The following is a 13,520-nucleotide window of genomic DNA, read 5'->3' as shown; positions in this document are numbered from 1 at the left end:
ACGATGAGTATATCCAGGCCTGTAATTACTGAAACTGTTAACAGTAAACATCAACAGACAAAAGCTAATACTTTCAAATCGATTGGTTTGTTCGGTTTTACTGTTTAATTTTCCCTGTGTCAGTTATGTAAGGAGCAGCTTGTGTTTTGACTCTGATCATTGCCATAAATAATTACATTTGAATCAAGTACTGACCTTCAGGTTAAGGTGCAAGTTGCTGAATTCCCTCTCGAGCTGTTCTTGTGCGGGTCCAGCCCTGGTTCCTCGCGCTGTGGTATCCTGCACAGTAATAGATGGCGGTGTCTTCGGTCTTCAGGTTCGTCATGGCCAAAGAGAAGATGTTGTTTGAAGTGTCTTTGGACGCAGTAAATCGATCTTTAATTGCTGGAGCGTAGTTGTTGTTGGATGAACTATAGTAGTAAAGCAGCCACTCCAGCCCCTGTCCGGGAACCTGGCGGACCCAGTGCATGTAGTAGCTGCCAAGATCGAAGCCGCTGGTTTTACAGGTCAGTCTCAGGGAGCCGCCGGGACGCCCGGTCTCTGCCTCCGGCTGAGTCAACACAACCTCCGACTGGACACCTGTAAAAATATATCAAAAAGCCCGAGGATTAATGCTGGTGAAATGATTGGTGGTCTGGAACATTCCAGAGAGAGACTAACACTGAGACAGTAACAGTGAGAGACTTAGACAATAAAAACTACTCACGGGATAAGAAAGTCAGCAACAAACTGAGAGAAATGGCCCACCTCATCCTTCTGGTCATTTGGGGGGAATGGTTGTGTCAGGAAGTCAGTGAACAAACCAGCTCCCGGACTGTTGGATTCGGGTCCCAGTGAGCGGCATTTAAATACCCGGCAGAAGGGGCGGGTTTCCAGGCGCCGCCTGTTGATTCCCTGGTGGAGGCGGCGACTGGATCCACGTCCCACCTCCCCCCCCCCCCCCCCCCCCCCACCCTACAGAATGGACCCGGAGATTTACTATGGGTTATTATTAAATAGACATTTATCTGTAGCGGGATATTTGTTTCTCTGAATCGATTCTTTATAATGTCCCCATTGCGAAATTACGTTTGCTCATCTGTTAAGAAAATAACGATTCCATTGCAAATTCAGTCCCTTTATTTCTACTCCAATATATTGAGATGATCTTAAAAAGACTAATTATTTTGTCAGGGAATAGGTTGTATGTCAGTCTGATTTGCAACACTCCGGGTCCCTATTCCATTTGTAAACATGTATCATTTATCAGAGGAATTGTTGACGATTTATGTCGGAATGCGGGAATGAACAAGGTGATTCCATTTGCAGTGCGGATGGCTATCACTGAGCATTGCGGGTCTGCAGACAAGGCTCCTAACATTACACAATGTCTCTCCTTACATTTCTGGAACTGCCCCTGAGCCTCAGACAGTCCTGTGAACATTAGCGGTAAAAGAAACCCGCTTGCAAACATAAAATTGACATTAACATTTGACAGAATGAATCAGAACGGATAGGGCGATCAGCAAAGTTATCCTTCAGCATCCAAATCAATGCCGCTAATTTCACTGACCACCGGCTATCTAACATTCGCTATGTTGGGAACACAGGATATCAGGATTTTGCGGAATATTACACAATACCACAAGAATAAATGTTTTATCTTCCACTGAAGCAGGTCATGAACTGGTCATTTCTCCACTCATTGGCAGAAATGAGAGGGACTGTTAAATAATAATGGAAATCAGCACAAATTAAACTGCACAGAACACGGTGCTGATCAGGTATAAGAGACGCCTCCGTTTAAATGGCGTCAACAACTCGGAGAATATTCCAGGGGTTCAGGCGGGTTCAAGGCAGTTTTATGATTTTATTTAAGTACCTCGTCTTATTGTGCTTGTGGATTGGGTCCATCAACACCACCCACTCTCACTTCATTAGGTTCTTAACAAACGGACTTCAATAACTACAGTGGCCTTTACTCGGAACTAATATAAATTAAATAGCATCTGGTCAGTTTACAATGTTCCGATCGCGTCTAACCTCAGCGTGATCACAGCATTCACTGAATATATTTATTTAGATGGAACACCATTTAAAACGTTTACTTCATGTGCGACTGAAACATTTATTGTTTGAATGGATAAATCCCATTTTGTCCATTCATATTCAGGCTAATCTGCCCCACACAGTATTTGGCAGCAATCCAACTGCCTGCAGCAGGCAGGCTCGAATGTTCAAAGTTGTTTACAGGAAACATCTGGATCTTTTTTTTAGAGGTCTGTTTCCTCAGTACTGACCGTTTGGCTGCAAGCCAACTTCAAACTCTTAATATTGTCAATGAGGACTATTTATAAACAAATCTACCCAGCAACAGTACTGGAGATCATTTTACGTTTTAAATTGCGAACCTATCTGAACTGTTCCCATCTCAGGAAAGGAGAGTTATCCAGCTTTTCTTGACCCTCTTAGCAACAACAGCCGGCTGGAGATCTCTCCCACATCTCATAACATTGTGTTGATGGATAGAAATACAATTAGACTATCAGACATTTGTAACAGATCAACATGGATATTCTGTCTTTTTTCCTACATGCTTCCATGGAATGTGGGACTCACTGGCAAGACCACCATGTGTTCCCTGTCCCTAATTGCTGTTGAATTGAGCGGTTTGCTGGGGCAGCTCAGAAGGAACTGAAGAGTCAGACATGTTGCTGTCTGACTGGAGCCACATGTAGGTGAGACCAGGGAGGGATGTCACATTTCCTTCATTGGTGAAGCGGAGGGGATTCCATGGACACAGTTAGTCTATATTCCAGATTTATTAATTGAACTCAAGTTCCCCCACCGGCCATGGTAGGATTTGTTCGCGAGTTCCCACAGAATTAGCCTGAGCCTTTGCATTATTGGTTCAATGGCATTAATACTCCCCCACCACCCAACCAAAAGATAAAAGGATTACGGCTTTGATGTAGGGATGGATGTTGGTTGGATGCCTAAATATGTTGATTGAGGAATCAGTGAATGGGGTTGATGGATGGATGGATAGATGGTCCTGAAAGATGCTGTTCTACATTCTCAGTTTTGCGCTTGATGACTTCACAAATTAAAGCTGGTCCTTTATAATTTGCGTCAGAATGATACAATCGGTGGCTGAAGATTTCCTGTGTGAATTCCATCCCCAGACTATTGGGAACAGACCAGCTGGGCGTTACTAGGAGGAAACTGGAGATACTCCTGTGGTGCTGGTGTTCTTCTCTGCTGATGGTGAATCTTCATCTCAATGACAGAAAGCGGGAACATGATTAGGTTGAGGAGGGACGGTAATATTTGGAACATGTGGTCATTTCATGTACAATAAGTCACTCAAGATGTCCTCACCCAAATTAATGAAGACACCAGACTAAAAACATATTAATGTGAAAACAGAAATACCGCAAAAACTCAGTGGACAGCTGCAGACTTTGAATTACTTTCCAAAACAGTGTAATAACAAATCGGGATTGAAAGGTGCAATAACGTCACATTAGGTACAGACATTTTCATTTCTACCATCACCACCTGGAAATTCAGCTCCAAATCACTGACTATCCGGACTTGGAAATATATCGCCGAATCTTCGCTGTCGCTGGTTCAAATGACTAGAACTCCCTCCCTAACAGCATCGTCGGTGTGCCTGCACCAGAGTGACGGCAGAGGTTCAAACACGCAGTTCACTGCCCTTTGTGAAGGGTAATTAGCGATGGCAATAAATCATGGCGAGCCTGCGACGGCCACACCGTATAACTTAATTTAAAACTGTTGTAATCTTTGTGAAACGATGGGAGTTGGTGGATCTAATTATTTATGTTCATAAATAAATGAAAAACTGTGAATATAATTACTATGTTTCTGAACATTTATGGCCTTCTCCTTCTCTGCTGGAAGATATAAACCACCCCACAGGAGATTCATGATGCAACATCATAACCAATATGTGAAAGCAAAGTGGACAGAGGAGACTGCAGCAACTATTGGCATATCTCATTCACAGCAGCACTGGGAAGGCTTCTGCTAGTTTCACACTTTAAACACTTCATCTGCTTGCAGGCCGAATGTAGCTGGAAGCAAGGTGCGGTATTCATGTCGCAAGATTTACTCTGGACATGATCTGCTCCCTCTGCCACACCCCTTCACCTTACTTTCATCAATCTCAATAAACGTTCGGCACCGTCAGCGGAGCAGGGACTATACGATTTGGAGACATTTGGCTGTCTGCTAAAGCTCCTCTGTTTCATTCACTCTTTCCCTGGCAAAACACTGTACAGATTGATGATTCCACTTCCGACAGATTCTAAGTGAATAACTGAATGAAAGAGGACCGTGTCCCACACCCAACTTTATTGGACAGCATCCTGCTGATCTTCGTCTTCCCTGAAGATATGGATGAAGTCCACTTGCACACTAGGCCAGGCTGCAACCTCTACAACCTTCCAGTCATCAAAACGGAGACATAATCACAACAGAGAATTCATCTACGCGGAATCATCCAAACAAAACATCATCTACAGAAACTATGTCTCCGGTGCCTGTAACTTGTTCTTCCTTACCAATGAGTAGTATGAGGAAAACCGTGGTCGTGGGACAAGGTGTTGCACTTTCGCCAATGGTCACACAAAATAAGAGCAGGCGAGCAATTTCTGCTGCCGAGTTTCCGCGCTGAGAGGCTGCCTTGAAGTAGAATGTGATGCTGACATGGAGAAAGCAGATCCGACCTTTGTTTTACTCATTGAATGTCCGTGGAATAATATCAAGCTGACCCTTTGGAACAAGCTGATGGTTTATAAGGCCTGAGCTCTCAGAACCTTGTTGTATGGATGCGAAACAACGACTTACAGCTGTCAAGAAAAATAGCTCAGCCAATTTCATCTTTGTTGTCCGCAATGAATTATGGATATTTACTGGCGGGACAAAATCAGAAATGCGGCAGTTCTCTCAAAGACAGAGCTTCCAAGTCTCTCCAAGACAATTAAAAATAGGTGGTTTGCACATTTCCAGTATGGTCCCTAAATGGGACATGGTCACACGACCAAGGAATTTCCACTTTGCGAAGTAGCCGGAGCCACGCATCCAGTGGGAAGCCCGATATTCCGCTTCAAGGATTCTTCCAAGTGTGACATAATGTCCCTAAACCTAAACATTGATCATCACACTTGGGTGTCACCAGCTGCAAACTGAAAATAATGGCGACACCTCCGGCGGGCTGGTGTGAACCACCAGGACCAGTGGATTTAGCAGCTTTGAAATAGACACAAACCGAGAAAATGACAACCCAGAAGACAATTGGGAGCTTCAGGTGCAACATTTGTGGAAATATTTGCTGTGTATCTATTGGAAATAGAAGGATGCCGTGGCCTTTGTGAAATGTAGTTGTGCGCAACCTGTGTTTCACACAAACACACACACACAGACACACACACACACACACACACAGTCTCTCACACACGCATTCTCTCTGTCTTACACGCACACCCACATTTCACCTTTAAAATTAAAATCCCATGTTAACTTCCTGGGAACCTTCGGAGACAATGGCCCCAACCATTTTCCAGGTGGTATAATGAATCAATAAACTCTCCCCAACACTATGTTTGTTAGATGAATGTTACATTTCCCATAGACTCCATCCAGCGCCCAAGTAAACAATTCTCTATTTAACAAAGATGAACAAAAATGCATGACCAGGAATTGAGCCGCTTTGCTCTGGTGCTGATCTCAATGTGGGAGAATCAGTCAGCGACACCTGCAATTAGTTACACTTTAAATGTTGGCACCTCCCGCAGAAGGCGATGTGATATTACATTTGTGGGAATGGATTATGGATACATCAACATCATGGATTATACCTGACAGCGACATTTTCACAGTAACTGCAATTGCAAATTTTGGCCAGCAGATGGAATTTAAATCGAGATGCCTTGCATTACATGAAGCAGACATTGCCTCAATAATTACTGCTGTCTCTGCTCATTTTAAATTGGACTTCATCTGTATTTTTGTCAGACTAGACTCTGTCTTTGTTTATAATACACAACAGTCTGTTTAAATTAATACTGCACCAGTACTTGTCAATGTTTATATCACACAATCCATGTGATCCTATTTTCAATATACAGGATCTATCTCTGCAGTTTTGCCACATCCAGTCCTGAATATTAATGAATAAATAAACAAAAAGCCGGCATAGGAGCCTCAATAAAATCCCCCTCTTCAATGATGGGGGAGTCCAGCACGTCAGAGCAAAAAACAAGACTGAAAGTTTCTGCCAGAGGTGCCGATAGGATGATCCATCTCGGCCTCCTCCGGTGGTCTGCACCATCATGGGTGTCAGTCTTCAGGAAATTTGATTCACTCCACACGATATCAAGAAATGGCTGACGGCGCTGCAAATGCATTATCCCTGGCAACATTCCAGCAACAATGTTGAAGGTTTGTACTCCAGAACTGGCTGCGCCCCAGACAAGTTCCTCCAGTACAGGTACAGCACTGGCATGTACCCAACAATGTGTAACATTGCCAAACATGACCCGTCCACAAAAGGCATGAAAAATCCAACCCGGCTAATTATTTCCCTGTCAGTCCGCATTCGATCATCAGCAACTTCATGAGAAGTGTCAAGGATCACCCTGTCACATATAGTCTCCATTGCATCATGTCCCCGGCCCCAGCTTCACAATTCATCATAACGTCAGAAGTGGGATGTTCGCTGATGATTACTAAATGTTCTGCGCCATATTCGACTCCTCTAATACTGAAGCAGTCTGTCTTCATATACAGCAAGACTTGGACAACATTCAGGCTTGGGCTGACAAGTGTCAGGCAATGACCATCCCAAAAAGGGAGATTCTAACCATCTCCCCTGGATTTTAAATGACACTACCGTGATTGAATCCCCCACTATCAGCATCCTCTGGATTATCATTGATTAATAACTGAATTGGAAGACTCTTTTAAATAATATGGCTACAAGAGCAGCTCAGTGGCTGGAAATTCTGCGGTGAGTTTTAACCTGCTGACTTCCTAAACCAGATCCATCATCGTAAGGCAGAAGTCGGGAGTTTAACTGAATGTTCTCCATTTGTCTCACATGTGCCCCTCAAGCAACACGAGAGAATCGCGACGCCATCCAGGACAAAGCAGCCGTCTCGACAACACCCCATCGACCAGCTTAAACATTCACTCCCTGAATCACGGGTGTACAATTCTAGCAGCGTGAACGATATTCAAGAATCTCTTGCAGCAACTGCCTCCTTCTATAGCACCTTCCAAACCCACAAACTCAGCCATCTAAAAGGACCAGGCCCCGACCGATGCATTGCAACAGCAGGCCTTGCAAGTTCCCCGCCAAGTCACACACCATCTTGATGGGAACTATGTTTCTGTTCCTTCACTGTCATTGGTCAAAATCCTGGAATCCCTTCCTATCAGCTCTGTGGGTGCACTTGCTCAGGATGGGATGCAATGGTTCAATAAGAGGGCTCAGCACCTCATTCTCAAGGGCAATTAGGAATTGGCATCAAATGTTGACGCTACTGGCGACGCCAAGATCCTATTAAATCATTTTAAACATATCTCTCAGCTTACATTCACCTAGCCCCCGCCTCGGTTTAAAGTACACTCGGTCGTGTCTCTATCACATTGCAACAGGCTCTCTCTCAGTTTTCCTGCACTCGGCTGAATATCAGTTGTTAATATACCAGCTCACACCCTGTTTATATTACAAATCATTAATTATGACGGCACTGACCCATGTCTGGGTTAATCTGGCAAGAAATGCGTCACAATCGTTACTGCATCAGAACGTTTATCTGTGCATCGTAAACTGGAACAACATTCTGTTTGCATCACATGTGGTTCTGTCTCAATTATTACTCTACTAGATAGTTAGATTCTAAGAAAGTCAATCCTGCCTTAGTTAATGCTACATCTGCACATGTCCCTGTTTATATAACACTAGGCCCTGCCTGTTATTCTTGTATTGTACAATATCCTTCTTATTGCTGCATTGTTTGTGTCTCAATTTGTATCAGTCGACACTCCGCTAGACCAGAACTCAGTTTAGATTGTACTAGACCCAGTCTCTGCTTATGGTGCCGGCGGCACGGTGGCACAGAGGTTAGCACTGCTGCCTCATAGCTCCAGGGTTCAATTCTTGACTATCGTGCCGAGATTGCACTTTCTCCCTGTGTCTGAGTGGCTTTCCTCCGGGTGCTCCGGTTTCCTCCCATAGTCCAAAGATGCGTCGGTTAAGTTTATTGGCCATTCTAAATTGCACAGGTCATGGTGCAAGGGCAGGGGATGGGGAGGGTGATCTTTCATAGGTAGGTGCAGATGCTATGGACCGAGTGACCTTCTGCCCTATAGGGATTTTATATTTGATCCTGAATCTGCCTATTTTTTCCGAGACCTGCTCACTTTTATTAGTGCACCAGATGATACCTCTGTTTTTAACTGTGGGCGCATTATTCCACATGTCTTTGAGATGGAAATATAATATATTAAATACATATTTTGGACAAGAAATCAGTATATGGCAACAGCCTGAAACGGGATGTATAGTGTCTACAGTGTGTGCGATGCAACATTTGATATTCATTTTCAGTGCAGTTAGCGGAATTAGATTTCAGTTGGCATTTCTTCTTTTCCAATGCCCAAGACCAATTTCTGCCCCAGAGAGCTGTATGTGTAGTAGGATACAGAGTATTGTGTTCCCATGTGCTTGTTGCCCTTGTGATTCTCGGAGGTCTCGGGTATGGAAGGTGCTGTTGAAGAATTCTTGGCGAGTTGTTGCAGTGCATCCCGTCGATGTTACACACTGCAGCTATTGTGTGGCCGTTGTGAAGAGAATGAATGTTGCTGTAACATTAAGTACTCAGTTATTTATCTAATGGTCCTTTGCTTATGTTGCACAATTCCAACTGGTCCATTCCCTTAGTTTATTGCACTAGGCCCAGGCAATAGAAGTTAAGTTGCACAATTTGAAATGGGTGCAAGAAGATCAGGGAGATCTGCGGTTGTATGTCCACACAGCTAGGGCGCCGACAAGACAGATGGCGATGTTTATCTGGGCATAGATCATCATTGCTCGCTGAAGAATTTTACATTATTACTGTTACCTCAGTTTTTCTTTATCTTCACAATTTCCACCCCAACCACTTTCGACATTATTGTGCATGGTTTACCGCAGCAAATACTGAGGCTGGGCCCAATGTAATATGAACAGAGATATGGCCCAATGCAGAACTGAGGCTGTGTCTAATTTAATACAGAGACAGGTTTAAATTAATAGAAACAGAGTCAGGTTCTAGGTTCATGTAAACAGAGACAAACAGGTTCCATGTGCCCATAAGATATAGGAGCAGAATTAGGCCATTCGACCCATCGAGACTGCTCCGCCATTAAATCCTGGCCGATATGTTCCGAATCCCCATTCTCCTGCCTTCTTCCAATAACCCCTGAACTCCTTATTGATCAAGGCATGTCCTCTAATTGGTGGCCTAGTTTAATATGAACAATCAGAAACAGATCCTTATTGAATATAAACTGACACAGGTACGAGGTAGTATAACATAAACAGAGGTGGGTTCACGGCCTGGTACAATACAAAGGCAGGGCCTACTGTCCCTTCAAACACTCGCAGGACAGTTGCATCATTGGTTGGAGGCAAGATGTCACCAGGACTTCTTCAATCATACTGTCCCCATCAAACATTCCCAGAGCAGCTGCAGATTGCATGAGGGGCTGGTTTAGCACAGTGGGCTAAATAGCTGCCTTGCAATGCAGACCAATGCCAGCAGTGCGGGTTCGATTACCATACCGGCCTCTCTCAACAGGCGGTGGAATGTGGCGACTTGAGGCTTTTCACAGTAACTTAATTGAAGCCTACTTGTGACAATAAGCGATTATTATTATGTGGAATGAAATTCCCTCTACATAACTCGCTTAGACACATTGAAGGCCTGGAAATCAAGGGTTCTATACCAGGTAAAAGCTCTTCTGCACTCTTCCTTCCGAGATCCCCAAGCCAGGTTGACAGTGGGGTTAGTTACTGGGTAAAGAAACCTCTGCATTTTTCCATCAAACTCACCCAGGTCAGGTCGAGCAGAGTTCAGATACGGAGTAAATCTCCCTGTGCACATTCATAACAAACACTCACACGGCAGTTTCAGTGCTGGTTACATGCAAGTGCAGCTTGCTCCACCCTCGGCAAACAAATGCTCCAAGGTCACGGCAGCTTGGTGAAGTACAAGGAAAGATTCTCCGGCCCTGCCACATCAAATCCTCGCCACCAGGTGCAGCCCAGATCAGATATAGAGTAAAATTGTCCTACAGTTCTCATTAAACACTCCAAGATCATTGAATGCTCCAACCACATTTTAGAGTTAAACTCCCTCTACGTATTCCAATTCATTGGATTCAATCCATTTAGTTGGAAACCAATGGGGTGCAATTGGGCTGAGAGAATGTATTGGCCACATGTTGACTTCATGTTCTCGATTAAGCACAATGACCCATCGTGGAGAGTTATCAGAAAGGCAGAGAAAGAGATAGGATGCAGAAAAACTCTACGAACACATTTTGCAGGTCCTTATATTTAGAGATTAGAGGGAATCTTTCCTAATTCTGAACATGGATATCATCATGAAATTTTTCTCATATAACTGATGAATACAAAATGTCGAAAAACAAGCATTACTGGAATCCGTTGATCTATTTGCATCCTTGCCTCTATTTCAGTGTTGTGTTGGTGGGGAAACATTTGTTTTGTTTTTCTCAGTCCACAATCTAAACTGGGACTTCTATTTCTGTGTACATAAACACCTCACGTATTGATTAGTTTCAACTCCAAATAGTGGTTTATTTTAAGAATATTGACAGTTGGTTAAAATGAATAGAAACTTCCATTAGAACAGATGTTACTTAATTGAAAGAAAAATAGATTTAAATTAAGTATTCATTCTGAAAGTTATGAAGCCTCAATTAATAAAGCACCTTTAACCAGCCACTTTTCCACTGAATGTTACTTTGATTGAAATATTAACCAGTTTAAAGTATTTAAATTAAAACATAAGGCAGAGGAGTGATCTATTGTCACATTAATCTCAGACCATTCGACATGTTACAACTTGCATTTAAAAATGTAAACATTTGGAAAGAGTTTGCTTTTGTAAAACGCTTTACTCGACCTCAGGTCATCCCAACGCCCTTAAAACTCACTGATATATTTTTGCTGAATTTAGTCACTGCTGTAATGTTGGAAACAGAGCAGGGAATTTGTGCACAGCAAGCTCCCACAAACTGAGATGTGATAAGTGACCAGCTAATCTGTGATTTTAGTTGAAGAACGGACATTGGTCTAGCATACTGGGAAAAGCAGCTCTGCTCTTTAGAATTATATCAATGAGGTAGTCCACCTGAAATGTGAATCTGTTTCTCTCTCTGCTGATGCTCACTGACTTGCTGAGCAGCCTTTTTTGTTGTTTTAGTTTTAGATTTCCAGAATCTGCAGCACTTTGAACAGTTTTGGATTCATTTTCGCCATAAGGCCATCAATGACAGTCAGCATTAACTGTCCATCCTGAGGAGCCGGATGTGAACCACCTTTTCGATAAGGTGCACTTCGGGCGGTTTAATTAACATTTGACTTTCTGTAGCATCTTCCCATCAACTGACTTGCTTGCTCGGCAATATCAGAGATAGTTAATAGTCAACCCATCATTGTTGAACTCGAGTTACATATAGGGCAGACAGATTAAGGAGGGAAGCTTTCTTCTCCTGAAGGGCATTGTTGAATCTGCTGGGCTTGGCGAAATTTCGATAGCTTCATGAGTATTATGAATGACACGATGATTTTTATTTCTGATTTATTAATTCATTCAATTGCTATTTCCCCCAGCTACCATAAAACTATAAGAGGGAGGAGCAGATGTTGGCCATTCAGCTGATGGAATATGATCTGCCATTCAATGAGATCGTGGCTGATCTGATAAAATCCACAACTGCTTCCGGTTGCGGCTATGCGGAGCTAAGCCGCACGATTCGGCAGCTCCCGCTACCACGGACTTTCGGGCTCGCTAGAGGAGCCCCAACGGAACTTTTTTTGACGACAACCCGTGGGGAAGGGAAGAGAGAGGTCCCCCTCCAACCTCTATGAAAGGGACCAGAAGTGTAACGGCCAAAAAATCGGCACTGGAGCAGCGGGAGAAGCGAGGGAAAGAAAACAAAATGGCGGCGGCCAGAGACAAAGGGGAGCTGCAGGAGTTCATCAAGCGCTGCTCCGAGGAGCAGTGCGAGGAGATGCGCAAGGAGATGCTGGCGCCTATGCTTTCGGCAATTGAAGGACTCGGGATCACCCAGAAGACCCATGAGGTTAAGATCCAGGAGGTAGAGAAAAGAGTCAGTCAGAATGAGGACGAGCTCTTGGGCCTGGCGGTGAGAATGGAGTAGCACGAGGCGCCACACAAGAGGTGGGTGGGAAGACTCGAAGACCTGGAGATCAGGTCGAGGAGAAGGAATCTGCGGATCCTGGGTCTCCCTGAAGGATTGGAGGGGGCCGATGCTGGGGCATACGCGAACACGATGCTCGGGGCGATGATGGGCAAGGAGGCCCCTTTGGGGCTGCTGGAGTTGGACGGGGCACACCGGGTGCTGGCGAGGAAGCCCCAGGCAAATGAGCCACCAAGGGCGATGGTGGTGAGGTTTCACCGGTTCACGGACAGAGAGTGGGTCCTGAAATGGGCCAAGAAGGAGCGAAGCAGTAAGTGGGACAATGCAGAGATCCGAATATACCCGGACTGGAGCACGGAGGTTGCAAAGTGGAGAGCGGGTTTCAGCCGGGCCAAAGCGGTGCTGCACCGGAAAGGAGTGAAATTTGGAATGTTGCCGCCAGCGCGACTGTGGGTCAAATACAAGGGCCAACACTATTACTTCCAAACGCCTGAAGAGGCGTGGACCTTTAGTCAAACCGTAAAGTTGGACTCGAACTGAGGGATTGTGAGGGTGGGGGGGATGTTTGAGGTTTGATGTGTGATGGTTGGTGTATATAGGGGGTCAACCACGCGCAGGAATGTTACATGGTCTGGGGGAGAGAGACAAGGCCGCGACAGGAGCTGCGCCAGATGGGGCGGTGTGGGCTGTGGAAAGCGCGGGGTTTTTCCCGCATGCGGGAAGAAAGGCGGGAAGGGGAACGAAGGAACGCAGATAGATTGGGGGACTCCCACACGGGGAGGTCAATGGGATGGCGGGGGAAGCCGGGGTCAGCAGGTGTCAGCTGACTTACGGGAGTGACATGGGGGGAGCAAAAAAGCTAGACAGGGGTCCAGTGGGGGGGGGGGGGAGGGGAGGGGGGAAGGGGGGGAAAGGGTTGCTGCTGGAGTTGACCACAGGGAAGGCGGAGGCACAGTGGTAGAAAGCGTAGGGGGCGACCTACGAATATGGGGAAAAGGCTAGTCAGATGCTGGCACACCAGCTCCATAAGAGGATGGCAGCGAGGGAAATAGGGG

The 13,520-nt window shown here is 44.9% G+C and overlaps 1 protein-coding gene across 1 annotated transcript in view; it reads left to right on the top strand.

The window, feature by feature from the left end:
• The window catches only part of LOC140419035 (uncharacterized), a 529,091-nt gene that overhangs the window by 98,935 nt on the left and 416,636 nt on the right, over positions 1–13,520 (top strand). The gene's annotated exons all lie outside the window — the stretch shown is intronic.

Source organism: Scyliorhinus torazame, chromosome 5, assembly GCF_047496885.1.
Source record: "Scyliorhinus torazame isolate Kashiwa2021f chromosome 5, sScyTor2.1, whole genome shotgun sequence".
Taxonomy (NCBI): Eukaryota; Metazoa; Chordata; class Chondrichthyes; order Carcharhiniformes; family Scyliorhinidae; genus Scyliorhinus; species Scyliorhinus torazame.
The sequence above is the reverse complement of the archived record's forward strand: the minus strand, read 5'-3'. Positions and strand labels throughout refer to the sequence as shown.